The 13,722-nt window shown below is 58.2% G+C and overlaps 1 protein-coding gene across 1 annotated transcript in view; it reads left to right on the forward strand.

The window, feature by feature from the left end:
- The window catches only part of NAV1 (neuron navigator 1), a 90,732-nt gene that overhangs the window by 24,039 nt on the left and 52,971 nt on the right, over positions 1-13,722 (forward strand).

Genomic DNA, 13,722 nt, shown 5'->3' on the forward strand with positions numbered 1-13,722 from the left:
GAGTGTGTGAGGGATGCAAGGATGCCAGGGAAGGAGGGGTGTGCAAGGGATGCAAGGATGCCAGGGAAGGAGGAGTGCGCAAGGGATGCAAGGATGCCAGGGAAGGAGGAGTGTGTGAGGGATGCAAGGATGCCGGGGAAGGAGGAGTGTGTGAGAGATGCAAGGATGCCAGGGAAGGAGGGGTGTGCAAGGGATGCAAGGATGCCAGGGAAGGAGGAGTGTGCAAGGGATGCAAGGATGCCGGGGAAGGAGGAGTGTGCAAGGGATGCAAGGATGCCGGGGAAGGAGGAGTGTGCAAGGGATGCAAGGATGCCGGGGAAGGAGGAGTGTGCGAGGGATGCAAGGATGCCGGGGGAGGAGGGGTGTGTGAGGGATGCAAGGATGCCGGGGGAGGAAGAGTGTGCAAGGGGTGCCGAAGGAGGATGAGTGTACGAAGGGTGTGCAAGGGATACCAAGGGAGGAGGGGTGTGCAAGGGATGCTGACAGAGGATGAGTGTGCAAAGCGTGTGCAAGGAATGCTGAGGGAGGAGGGGTGTGCAAAGGGTGCCGAAGGAAGACAAACGTGCAAAGGGTGCGCTAGAGATGCCAGGGGAGAAGGGGTGTGTGAGGGATGCCGAAGGAGGACAAGCATGCAAAGGGTGTGCAGGGGATGCCGAGTGAGGAGGGGTGTGCAAGGATGTGCAAGGGTTGCCAAGGAAGGAGAGGTGTGTGAGGGATGCAAGGATGCCAGGGGGAGGAAGAGTGTGCAAGGGGTGCTGAAGGAGGACAGGCATGCAAAGGGTGTGCAAGAGATGCTGGGGGAGGAGGAGTGTGCAAGGGTATGTGAGGGATGCTGACAGGGGATGAGCATGCAAAGGGTGTTCAAGGGCTGCTGAAGGAGGATGAGCGTGCAAAGGATGCCGAGGGAGAAGAGGTGTATAAGGGATGCAAGGATGCCAGGGGGAGGAAGGGTGTGCAAGGGATGCTGAGGGAGTAGGGGTGTGCAAGGATGTGCAAGGGATGCAAGGATGCCGGGGGAGAAAGGGTGTGCAAGGGATACCGAAGGAGGGCAAGCATGCAAAGAGCGTGCAAGGGATGCTGAGAGAGGATGAGCATGTAAAGGGTGTGCAATGGATGCCAAGGGAGGAGGGGTGTGCAAGGGTATGCGAGGGATGCAAGGACACCAGAGAAGGAGGGGTGTGCAAAGGGTGCTGAAGGAGGACAAGCATGCGAAGGGTGTGCAAGGGATGTCGAGGGAGGATGGGGTGTGCAAATGGTGTGCAAGGGATGTCGAGGGAGGAGGGGTGTGCAAATGGTGTGCAAGGGGTGCTGAGGGAGGATGGGGTGTGCAAATGGTGTGCAAGGGATGCCGAGGGAGGATGGGGGTGCAAGGGTGCGCGAGGGATGCAAGGATGCCAGGGGAGAAGGGGTGTGTGAGGGGTGTGCCAGGGATGCCAAGGGAGGGGTGTGCAAGGGACACCAAGGGCACAGGGGTGTGCAAGGGGTGTCGAGAGAGAAGGAGTGTGCAAGGGGTGCTGAGGGAGAAGGTGCAGGCATGCATGAGGATGCCGAGTGAAAAGGCACAGAGGTGTGCAAGGGGGACACCGAGAATGAAGGAGTGTGCAAGGGGTGCCAAGGAAGAAGGTGCAGGGGTCTGAGGGAGAAGGCTCAGGGGTTTGCAAAGGTTGCCAAGAGTGAGGGAGGAGGGGTGTGCAAGGGATGCTAAGGGTGAGGGAGAAAGGATGCACAAGGATGTGGAGGGAGAAGGCGCTGGGATGTGCAAGGGATGTGCAAGGAATGCCAAGGGAAAAGGCACAGGGTTGCACAAGGATGCCGAGGGAGAAGGCACTGGGGTGTGCAAGGGATGCTTAGGGCGAGGGAGAAGGGATGTGCAAGGGATGCCAAGGGTGCTGGTGTGTGCAAAGGATGCCGAGGGAGAAGGCACAGGGGTGTGTGAGAGATGCTGAGGGAGAGGGGATGGGCAGAGGATGCCGAGGGAGAAGGCGCAGGGATGTGCAAAGGATGCTGAGAGAGAAGGTGAAAGGCTGTGCAAGCAATGCCAGGGGCGAGGGCCAAGGGACGTGCAAGGGATGCTAGGGGCGAAGGCGCCATGGGCCTCCCTGCGGTGGAAGGCACCATCATCCAGCCACCTCTCACGCTGGCTCCAGCCTCCTCACGAGGAGGAGAGGCAGGTGGTGGTCGAGCTCATCCTCCCCGACATGTCTTTTCAGTCAGCCCTGGTCTCTCCTCACAGCCAAAGACGTTGCCCCGCCGGGTGCTGTCGGGGTGGCTGCCCTTTGCTGGGGGGCATGCGGAGGTGCCGTGCGCGGGGGCCGCTGCCTGCGCTTTGGGCAGTAGGCTTCAAATCCAGAGCTTCTCCAAGGTGTTGGGCTCTGCCGACGAGGGTCCTCCAAGGATGCTGCCGCAGGGTGTGTAATAGTGGGTTTCAACCTGTGGCCGCCTGCATCTCACTATCCGGGTGGGTTTGATCCCTGAGCCTGTGCGATCCAGAGCTCATTGCGTACGTGGTGGATTCTCATCAGAGCAAGGAGTGCCAGCGCTGGCCGTGCCTCTGATCTTGGGACCCGCTGGCCCCTCCAGAGTCATAGAATCATAGAATCACCAGGTTGGAAAAGACCCACTGGATCATAGAGTCCAACCATTCCCGTCAATCACTAAACCATGTCCCTCAGCACCTTGTCCACCCATCCCTTAAACCCCTCCAGGGAAGGTGACTCAACCCCCTCCCTGGGCAGCCTGTTCCAGTGCCCAATGAAGGGTCTCTTCCAACCTGGTTATTCTGTGATTCTGTGACCCTTTCTGTGAAAATTTTTTTCCTAATGTCCAGCCTGAACCTCCCCTGGTGGACCTTGAGGCCATTCCCTCTCATCCTGTCCCCTGTCCCTTGGGAGAAGAGGCCAGCTCCTTCCTCTCCACAACCTCCTTTCAGGGAGTTGTAGAGAGCAATGAGGTCTCCCCTCAGCCTCCTCTTCTCCAGGCTGAACACCCCCAGCTCTCTCAGCCGTCGCACTGTTGGGTCTTGGCACAGGCGTGCCCAGCCCTCGTGTTTCCCATCCTGCTCATCTCTAGGAAACCACAGAAACCTTGGGAGCCCTCTGCTTCCAGTGACACCTGCTCTCCCCTGCGTCCTGTCCGGCAGTGCCTTGGGGTCAATGGGCTTGACTGGGCGAGGAACACGGCGGGTTTGCAGCTCCAAAGAGCTCAGTTTGGTCTGGCAAGCTGGCGTGAGGAGGTGGTGAATGAGCTCTGTGCAGCCGTTGTGCTGCTCCTGGTGCCTGAGTGAGCTGCATGCAAAGCCCTGGTGGGTGGTGGCAGGGAGCCTTGGGGTGTCAGATCCCTCAAGTTCCCTGCCTAGGCCACCCTTTTAGGGGGCCAGGAGCTTCTCCAGCGCTTGGAGAGCTGGCTGAAGATGCCTTCTCCTAGGTGCATTGTGAGCAGAGCCCTGTTGTGGGGAGAAAGGGGAGAGATTTGCCCCAGCCGGGGCTGCAGGGGAGGTTTGGAGAGGTAGAGTGACCTGTAGGACGTGCTCAAGTCAGGCAAAGCCCAGCTTGCTGCGTCGAGTTCCCTGCTGCACACCCCACCACTCCAGGAGCCTTTGGGGCATCGCAGCCTCTGCTCCAGTGCAGGGCTCTGGCACAATGTGCGCCGGAGTGTGCCGGCACGCGGGAAGGAGCCTCTTAGACCCTTGGCTCGCTGGCCATGCAGCCCCTTGGGAGCAGCGGTGGTGGTGTGCACCCTGCCCAATCCTCTCCTGGCTGCTGGAGCATCCCAGGGCTCACTGGGGCTCTGCGAGCGGCTCCTGGAAAGCCCAAGAGTGGCTCAAGGTGTGGGTAGGAAGGCCGTACGGACGAGCAGGCTGGATGCGTGGGGTCAGCCTCGCAGCAAGGGCTGGTCCCACCGCCGGAGCAGGGCAGGATTGTGGGAGGATTTCTAGTGTAGGTGACGAACAGATCTCCGCCTGCTGGTGTTGGCTGGGGGATCTCCGTGCCGCGCTGTGACGCTCTGCTCTCGGATGGGGTTCCCTCAGCACCCCAAGAGAAACCCTTGCAGCATGGTTGGACTCGATGATCCAGTGGGTCTTTTCCAACCTGGTGATTCTGTGATTCCTGGAGGGTGCAGGACTGGCCCATGTGGGAGGAACTCCTGGCCTGCGGCAGGTGCTGGAGTGCCCACTATCCTGCCCACGGGACAGGCATTCAGGCACATGCTGAGGAAGACCACGGCTTGCAGAAGCCCCTCCGACACCTACCTTGGTTTCTGGGGTGTCTATGTGGCCTCTGCCAGGACCAGGGCTTCCTTTGGGGGACGCAGGGCTGGCTTTGACCTTGAGAGATGTCGAGCATCCCTTCGGACTGCACTTGTACTGGAGGAGAAGGACCTGGGGGTGTTGGTTGACAGCCAACTGACCATGAGCCAGCAGTGGCCCAGGTGGCCAAGAAGGCCAATGGCATCTTGGCTTGGATCAGAAACGGCGTGACCAGCAGGTCCAGGGAGATTATTCTCCCTCTGGACTCAGCACTGGTGAGACCGCTCCTCGAATCCTGTGTTCAGTTCTGGGCCCCTCACCACAAGAAGGATGTTGAGGCTCTGGAGCGAGTCCAGAGAAGAGCAACGAAGCTGGTGAGGGGGCTGGAGAACAGGCCTGATGAGGAACGGCTGAGAGAGCTGGGGGTGTTTATCCTGGAGAAGAGGAGGCTGAGGGGAGACCTCATCGCTCTCTCCAACTACCTGGAAGGAGGTTGTGGAGAGCAGGGTGCTGGGCTCTTCTCCCAAGGGACAGGGGACAGGACGAGGGGGAATGGCCTCAAGCTCCACCAGGGGAGGTTCAGGCTGGACATCAGAAAAAAAAAATTTCACGGAAAGGGTGATTGGTCCCTGGCAGAGGCTGCCCAGGGAGGGTGTTGAGTCACCATCCCTGGAGGTGTTTAAAAGACGGGTGGATGAGGTGCGCAGGGACACGGTTTAGTGTTTGATAGGAATGGTTGGACTCGATGATCTGGAGGTCTTTTCCAACCTGGTGATTCTGTGTGATTCTGTATGTCGTGGGCGCTGTGCTGTTGAGTGCTACCTGCTCAACCAAGCCAAATGTGACCCGGTGTGTCCTCGGCAGCCTGTGTGGTGGGGATGCCGACAGGAGCTTGGGCTGTGCAGAGGAAGGAGCAGCTTGACAGTGGTGGTGGCTGCTCTCTGACTTCGTGTGTGCCAGTGGCAGAACCACGGCTGGGGCTGTGTGAGCATGGACACAGTGAGATTCTGGTTCTGACCCTTTTGCTTATCAACTGGTGTGGTCCAGGCAGATGAAACCTTCTCCAGGGTTGACAGTACTTCCCACAGCCTGGCTCCTCAAGGCAGAGGTTGTGCCTGTGGTGGGAACAGACCTGGATGGCACAGGGTCCCTCTTGCTCAGGGGAGTGAGCCTCACGCCTTGGTAGGGCTGGTGAGTAGGGTCAGGAGAGGGGATTCCTCCCTGGGAGGGAGGGAAGGTTTCTCTGCTGTTTCACAGATCCCTTTGGCAAGAGAAACATCAACCTAAGCTGTTTTGCCATGTCTGCTGGAGAACACCTTTTGCAGAGTGGCATGAGAAGACCTGCAGGCTTGGTTTGTGCTGAGAGGAAAGAGGCAGGAGTCGCAGGGACTTTGCAGATCTTGTTGTCCTTGAACTGTTGACCTGTATTAGAAGCCTGTGCTGCCTCTGCCTACCCCAGTGCTCCACCAGCACGCAAGGGCTTGTAGAGACCTCGTGAGTCTTCAGTCTCCACACCTGCGTTCTCATCTCCACCTCATGCCTTTCCTGCCAGAAGCACTCCCAAGCCTGTGCTGGCCAAAACCCCAGTTTATTTTGTAGTGGCCAAATGTTACCTCTCATTCTGTTGCTCCGCTGTGTCATCTGTTTGATGGCACCGAAGCCTTTGTGGAGCTGCTGGAGATGTAACCACGTTTAAAGCAGAGCAGCCTGCGCGAAATGGGAGAGGTCACTGGGACTCAGCAACCACATGTGCTTTGTAGAGGCTATTTCTGTCATCCAAATTATACATTTCACATCAACCAAAGACTTAGGCTTCTCATCAAAGCTGGCTGGCAGCTGGGGTTGCTAATTACACCAGTGCCCGGCCACGGGATGAAGGGTACGGAGGGCGTGTGGTGGAAGAGCTCGCTGTACAGAGCTCGCCCTCCCCGTCTCCGCGTGCAGGTGTGGAGGTGCATACGGGCTGCAAGCGAGTTGGTTGGCACTGGGATGCGGTGCCCAGCTTGATTGCTGCACTTACCCTGAGGTCCCCAGAGCTCCTCCAGGATCCTGCAGCTCCTTTCTGCAGCCATTTCCCTGGCCATCTCTTGCTCCGTGTGGTGCCTCTTAAGTGGCCGCTAATGGGCATAAGCAAAAAAAATGACTAAGCGGCGGGTATTGCGTGGGCCAGAGCCCAGACGGGCACACGTGGGATCACAGGGGAGATGGTGTTCCCTGAAATGCTCACTGCAGGAGGCTTTGCTGCCCCATCGGACGCCGCAGGTCCAGCTAGAACCCATCTTGGTCCCACAGCCCTTGGCTGGCGGCGGGTAGGCAATGCCCCCCTTCCCAAGCAGGGGACCCTTCCCCAGTGGGGAGGAGAGCCAAGGGGCTGCTATCGCAGATGGGCTCCTCAAAGGGCAGGAGCTTCCCGTCGCCTCTGACTGTTTCTGGTTTAAAAAGGAAACCACCGCTCAGGGGAAATGCTTGGCTGGTGTCTGGTGTGTCCCTTGGGAGCACATTCCCAGCTCCGGTAGGACCTGAGGGAATGACAGGAAGATGTGCCAGGGGAGGGTTATGTTGGGCATTAGGAGAAGGTTCTTCAAGGTTCAGAGGGTGGTGGAGCACTGGAACAGCTCCCCAAGAAGCCAAGCTTAACGATATTCCAGAAGCCTTTGGCCAACGCCCTCAGCCCCACGGTGTGAATGTTGGGGTGTCCTGTGCAGGGACAGGGGTTGGACTGGATGATCCTTGTGGGTCCTTTCCAACTCAGGCCAGTCCGTGATTCTGTGACCAGGGTATCCCTGATGACCATCCTTGGTGGCCAGGTGCGTAGAATGGGGTTAAAAGGAGCACCTCTGCCCCACGGCGTTGCCGCCTCTGCCCCACGGCATTCCTGGCTGTGTAATTAGGTACTAACGGGCGTTGCAGTGTATGCAGCAGTAACCAGGCTCCCTGGCAGGAGAGCGTAAGGAGGTCAGAGCCCAAGTAGCTCTTCACAGCGACAGGAGTGGGTTATTGCCTCATAAAGCTGTGCGGCTGTCCCGATGTCACTGTCGCATTAACGTTATTCCTCTCTGGAGGCCCCTGTATGATGAGGTTGTTGGGGTGGGGGGTTATTTCCTTCTGGCTGCAGAGCTGGGATCCTGCGTTTGGGTGGGGAGAAAGGGGAGAGGAACGCTGTCACGTTGCTGCTTCCAACCTGCTCCCGGGAGCTGACAGCAAGGAGTAGGTGTCTCCTTGCTCCAGCTGAGGTGGCTGCGGTGACAGGGGAGGAGGTCTGGAAACGTGACCCAGAGGGTTCTGTGGAAGTTGTTTGGGATGTGCCACGTTCCCAGCGATAATGGCAGCACAGAGAAAGTGCTACAAAAAAAAAATCCAAATTTGGCTTTCAAAATTTCCCATGGAAAAGTAGCAGAGCAAACACTTGAAGGCAAAAATATTTGAGGATGTACTGCTGAAATAACTGCTTTCTTTAAAGAGTCTGAAAATCACTGCTCCAGGAGGGCTTTCTCAGTGACTGCCTATATCTTTCCCCCAAATCTAACATTTGTCCACTGAGAAAATGCATAAATGAACGCGAAATTGCATGCAGGTCTGGAAATGCAGTCTGGGATCTGCTGGTGGGCTGTGACCCCAGCTGGGCCTGGGGGACATTGCCTCAAGGCCTTGCCATCCCCTCAGAGCTGAGGGTCCTGGGGTGGTTTGCACCCATGGGTCCTGTCTGGTCCATGTGCCTTGTGAGAAATTTGTGTCCAGCTTGGGTGGCACCTGGGGAACCGGTGGCAGCTCTGGGTCCTTCTGGAGAGTCTCTTCCTGGTAACCCCTGTCCCTAGCTCTGTGTCTTTGGCTTCTCGTGCTGTGACATGTGTCTTTGTGCCCACTGCCCTTCCCTGGCACAAGCCCCCTCACACTGTTACATCCGTGTGGGTTACCCGCTCCTTGGCTTCCCATGCAGCTTCTTGTGGTGCCAGACAAGAAGTTTTGTGCTCCTCCCTGCCTGCCCTCACTCGAGCATCCGAGGACAACGCTTGGGTGATGCTCGTGCCCTCTGCACAGGGGAGGATTCGCTCCAGCTCAGCGCAGACCCGAGCGTGCACCCTCCAGGGTGTGTGACCTGCGGGTGCTGCCAGCTCAGTGCCAGCTCATCTGCCGTGGTCAGGGTGTGCCCGCGGCCAGCGTGCGCCTCCTGGGTTTTCGGTGATCTTAGGGTGAGCCCACGCAGCTCACCTGGCTCAGCCGAGGGGCACGGACCTGCTGACACGTCCTCTGAGCTCACCCAGTCCTGAGCGTCTCTTGCGTCACTGTGCGGGAGGCACTTGGTGCCCTGCGAGGTCCCAGCGCCGGGTGTGTGTGCAGCGTTTGTGGTACCGGTGGCAGCTGTGGTTGGAGCCCAGCAGTGACGCTGCTGGGTCTGGATCATAGAATCATAGAATCACCAGGTTGGAAGAGACCCACCGGATCATCGAGTCCAACCATTCCCATCAATCACTAAACCATGTCCCTCAGCACCTCGTCCACCTGTCCCTTAAACCCCTTCAGGGAAGGGGACTCAACCCCCTCCCTGGGCAGCCTCTGCCAGTGCCCAATGACCCTTTCTGTGAAAATTTTTTTCCTAATGTCCAGCCTAAACCTCCCCTGGCAGAGCTTGAGGCCTTTCCCTCTCGTCCTGTCACCTGTCCCTTGGGAGAAGAGCCCAGCTTCCTCCTCTCCACAACCTCCTTTCAGGGAGTTGGAGAGAGCAGTGCGCTCATGGGTGGGGACGGCTCCATCCTTCAGGGTAACTTGGTTCTTGTCCTCTCCAGGCTTCCCACCTTGAGGGTGTCTGGTACAGAGCTGTGGGGACGCAGGGCGTGGGGGATCGGATACAATGTGCTTCTGCCGGATCCTCTACCCTGCAAAGTCATGTCCTCCTCCAGGCACGTGAAATGGCTCTCCCGGGGGAGCCCGAGGAGGGATTGGCGCTTCTCCAGCCTGGGAAGCGGTGAGCTTGGGAAGGTAGAATACGTGCGAGGAGAGGAGCCTGGCCGGGAAGGCTCAGCACCGCTTGTGGAGGAGCGAAGGGCGAGTGGGGAGCAGGGCTTTCCCACGCTGCTGCATTGCAGCTCTGAGCCGGGGAGCTGAGTGCGGAGGGGAGCTGGGAAGGCAGGGGATGCTGCATTGCAGGGCTGAGATTAGAAGCTGTAGAAGTGGAGATGTGCTTGTGTCAAGGATGTGACACCGACGAGCAATGCCCGACGCACCCGCTGATCTGCTTGTCTTTCCTCTAAGCCGTTTCTTCCCCATTTTGTTTCGCTTAAGCATTTCTTTCATCCCTTACGCTGGAATTTGTCTTGTCCAATTGAGGCAGTAATGTATTTTTTATTAATTCGGGAGAAGGGCTGAGATTCATCTCCCACTGGAAGGAGCTGCTGGAATCTGCTTAGGCGAGCTCAGCACGAGCACGGGGCGGTTGGGCAAGACGTTTTCCTCGCTCCTGGGAACAGCCTTGCAGCAGGGAGGTGGCTCGAGAGCCTCGTGGCCCCAGCGTGGTGTACGAGCTCCCTGGAGGTGCTGCCTGGCACGCCACGAGCCGACACGTGGCCCCGCGCTGCCCGGGAGAACGCAGGCGCGGGCTGCAGCAGGGACGTGTGCCTCCACCTTCTTGCACACGCGAGTGCGCCAGCGCTGTACGGACCACAGAGGATCCCACAACTACCTGGTGTAGGCATCGGCGATGCTTACTCACTCCACATCCCTCTTTGGTTTCCTGTCAGCCTTGTTGTCCCTCTCCTAGAGCTCCTCTGCTCACCAGGAGGCTTTGCAGTCCTCCCCTGGCCAGCAGACCTGAAGCGTCCCCCGGAAATTATGGAAGGAATTTACGGCAAATCCAGGAATTCTGAAGGTGTAAAGGCAGGGCTGCTCTACCCTCGCATGGGGGGCCACACAGATGATCTGAGGGCTGGAGCACCTCCTGTACGAGGCCAGGCTGAGAGAGTTGGGGTTGTTCAGCCTGGGGAAGAGGAGGCTCCGGGGAGATCTTGGAGCAGCTTCCAGTGCTGAAAGGAGCCCCAGCAAAGCTGGGGAGGGTCTCTGGATCAGGGAGTGCAGGGGTAGCATGAGGGGAGCGGTCTTCAGCTGAAAGAGGGGAGATGGAGATGAGATCTTAGGGAGGTGTCCCTGCCCGTGGCAGGGGGTAGGACTGGATGGGCTCTGAGGTCCCTTCCAGCCCAAACTATTTTGTGACTCCTCCAGGCTGGATCTCACCCAGTGGCCGTGTGAGTAGGACAAGGATGGTCAGCTGGCCAGGAGGAACCATCTAAAGGGGACTCAGGTGATTTTCAGTCAGGAGCTGGAGTTGAGGGTTTCGTGCTGCGCTCGCCAGGCTGTGGTTCCCTCAGCAGGTTGTGAGCCTGACTCGCAGCGGTGGGTGATGTGGTACCAGGGAGGGCTGGGCTGCACACCCGCTCCGTTGGCTCCCCAGCCAGTCACCTGGCTTTGGCTGGGGGGTGGGAGCCTCTCCTGCTCGGGGAAGTGGAGGGAGGGATGGCTTGTGGCTGAGATGCTCTCAGCTCAGGGAAGCCGCTGGAGGTTGTGGTTGTTCTCATGTGACCCAGCAAAAGGGAAGAGCCGTGGTGTAGGTGCTGAAGCCTGTGATGTGTGAGCTGGAGGAGGCAATGTCCTAACTGCGATGTGGTGGAGGGGCAGCATCACACCTTTAGCACCAGGGAAAGGCTGAACTCCTTTTATTTCCAGTGCCAGCCCTGCCAGTTGGGATCTGGGGCTGCTCCATGTCCCACCTCTGCGTGTTTTGTCAGTAGGTGCGACAAAGCTGGCAACCAGCCCCTACAGCCGGACAAGCTTATCCAGTAGTGCCCTGAATAAGTGCACGGTCTTGGCCAAACCCAGTCCTTACTGGCTGTACTGGGAGCCCAGACTGGCCAAAGCTCAGTTTTTTTAAGGTTACACCGCTGCGATTTTTTGATGAGAATGAAATGTCCCCAGTCTGGCCCTGCCTCAGCCTCTGCGCCGAGCCCGAATCTCCCGATTCTGTGATCAGCCCTGAGGCACGTTCAAAGCTGCGACTCAGGTACGACTCTGTCGCCGGATATTTATAGCCACGAGAGCTTTCAGCATAGCCGTGGGCTGAGAATAACTCACTGATGAGACACTTCTCAAAATCACGCGTCTGCTGCCCATGCGCAGCATCACCGTCTCAGGCTTCCCGCACGTTGGTGTAGGACACATCTTGGTCCCCTGCCAGCCCAGATTGACATGGAAAGGAGTTTAGCTGGTTTGTTGGTTTTTTTTGAGCCTGGGGGTCAGCTGGTGTGTCGTGGTGCTGCTGCGTTGCCTGGTCCTCGTCAGGACTCGGCCTTTTGTGGGGAGCACGGTGCGAACCCCTTCACATGTGGGCACAGTTTGAGGTCTGTAAAGCCCACCCGATGTCTGTAAAGCCCTTTCCTTTCACAGCCTGGCTTGCGGGAGCTGGCAGGGACAGATACGCTTGGGGAGCAAGGCAAAGGAACCTGCTCTTCGGGCTGGGACCCATGATGTTGAAACTCATCTCATTAAGGAACCCCTCAGGCTGGAAGCGTTAGACGCTGTTGGGGTGTTTCCAGTTCGCTTTATCTCTGACTTGGCGTTAGATTTCCAAGCTGATGCAAACATGTGAAAGCACAGATAGTGGCTTATGCGCATCGATTCCTGCGGTGGGCAACTCGGCAAGGTGACCCGGGGCTGGCAGAGAACACACCATGGGCTGTGTGATGGGCTGAGCCCATCCCTCCCCAGCCAGTTCCCCGTGTGGTGCTGCGGGGGACGCACTGACAGCACCCACTCCCACATCCCGAGGCTTCTCCCAGCCTTGGTGGTGGAGCTGGGGACACGTTATCAACACCCACTCCCACATCCCGAGGCTTCTCCCAGCCTTGGTGGTGGAGCTGGGCCAGGCAGGGGCATTTCAGCAGGCTCCGAGGTGGGAACGCTGCTTGGCTGGAGAGGGGACAACCGAGTCCCCACACGTTAAAGCCAGGAGGAAAAGCATTAGACAGACTGGGGCTGGGGCCTGGGACCATCCAGCTCTGCCGGGGCAGGACTGACATGGGGCTGTGCGCGCTGTGGCCACCATGAGCGCAGGGCTGCGGGCCACCCAGCTGTGGCCTTTTGCAGCCTTCTTGCCTTTTGACTCCTTGCTCTCACTGTAGCAAGGGATTGACGAGGAGACAGCTCCAAACTTCCAATGTGCAGAAGAAAAGCAAGGGGAAAAATGAAGTTTAGCTTCCTCCCCATCCCAGCAGGGAAGGTGGACAGAGTGTGTCCTGGAAATGTCACCTGGCTGGCTCCCAGGCAGTCGGGCTCGCACGCCAGCTGGGCTCCGCAGGGCTTGGTGTGGCTGCACACCAAAAGGTGAGGGAGACCTGAGTCTTGCTGTGGTGGTGCTTGGCACGTTACTTTCCTCCCCGGCTGAGACAGCTCAGACAAGGCTGCTCAAGGCAAGCAGCAGTGGGGAGGCAATGGGGACAGCCCTGGGCTTTTCTTTGATGCTGCTCCAGCCGCTGAGCGAGGTGGGAGCTGGCTGCCCTGCGCTCTGGCATCTCCCACGGACCCTGGGTTCGTTTGAAAACTTAACAAAAGCCCTTGCAGGGAACTGGAGTCACTGACAGGTCTCAGGGGCAGAGGTGCCAGCGTGAAAGGGATCTGTTGGCTCCTGGAAGCAATGGTTCCTCTCACAAACAATGTTTGTTTGATAGGGCTGGAAGGAATGGCCTCAAGTTGCGCCAGGGCAGGTTCAAATTGGACATCAGGAAAAATACCTTCACTGAAAAGGTTCTCGGGCACTGGCAGAGGCTGCGCAGGGAAGTGGTGGAGTCCCCACCCCTGGAGGGGTTTAAAAGACGGTGGATGAGGTGCTTGGGGATCTGGTTTAATAGTGGACAGGTACGGTTGGGCTTGATGATCTCAAAGGACTTTTCCAACCTAGTGATTCTATGATTCTGTGTGCATATAGACTTGGCATGGGGTTAAAATCCTGCTTGGCCCAGAGAACACATTATGTGATCACTGGCCAAGGGGAAGCACCAGCATTTGCCCGACTCCCAGCCACAGACCTGAGTCGTTTGTGCCTCGGGCTGCACATAGCTGGAGGCTCACAAATCATCACCGCGTTGTCTTTTGGCAAATTCCATTTTCATGGCTCACCCTGGGTTGGTTTGAGGCTGAATGTATCACTGTCTGGACTGTCTGTCTCCCACTGTCGAGTGGTTAAATGCACCTGAAAGCTGGCTGCATCCTGACCCCGTGGGGCAGCATCACCCAGAAGAAACCCCAGCTCCTTGTCCTGCACCATCTCGGCTCTGACGGGGCCGCGTGGGCTCCTGCCCCGTGCGCTGCCCCAGCCTTTTTCAACAGGACTTTACCCTGTGTCGGAGCACGCGCGGCACAGCCCGTGGCGTTGCTGTCCCCATCCAGCACAGCCACAGGGGAGCTGTGACAGCCTGGCAGAGCTACAGTGGCCC

Source organism: Phaenicophaeus curvirostris, chromosome 24 (genome assembly GCF_032191515.1).
Source record: "Phaenicophaeus curvirostris isolate KB17595 chromosome 24, BPBGC_Pcur_1.0, whole genome shotgun sequence".
NCBI lineage: Eukaryota > Metazoa > Chordata > Aves > Cuculiformes > Cuculidae > Phaenicophaeus > Phaenicophaeus curvirostris.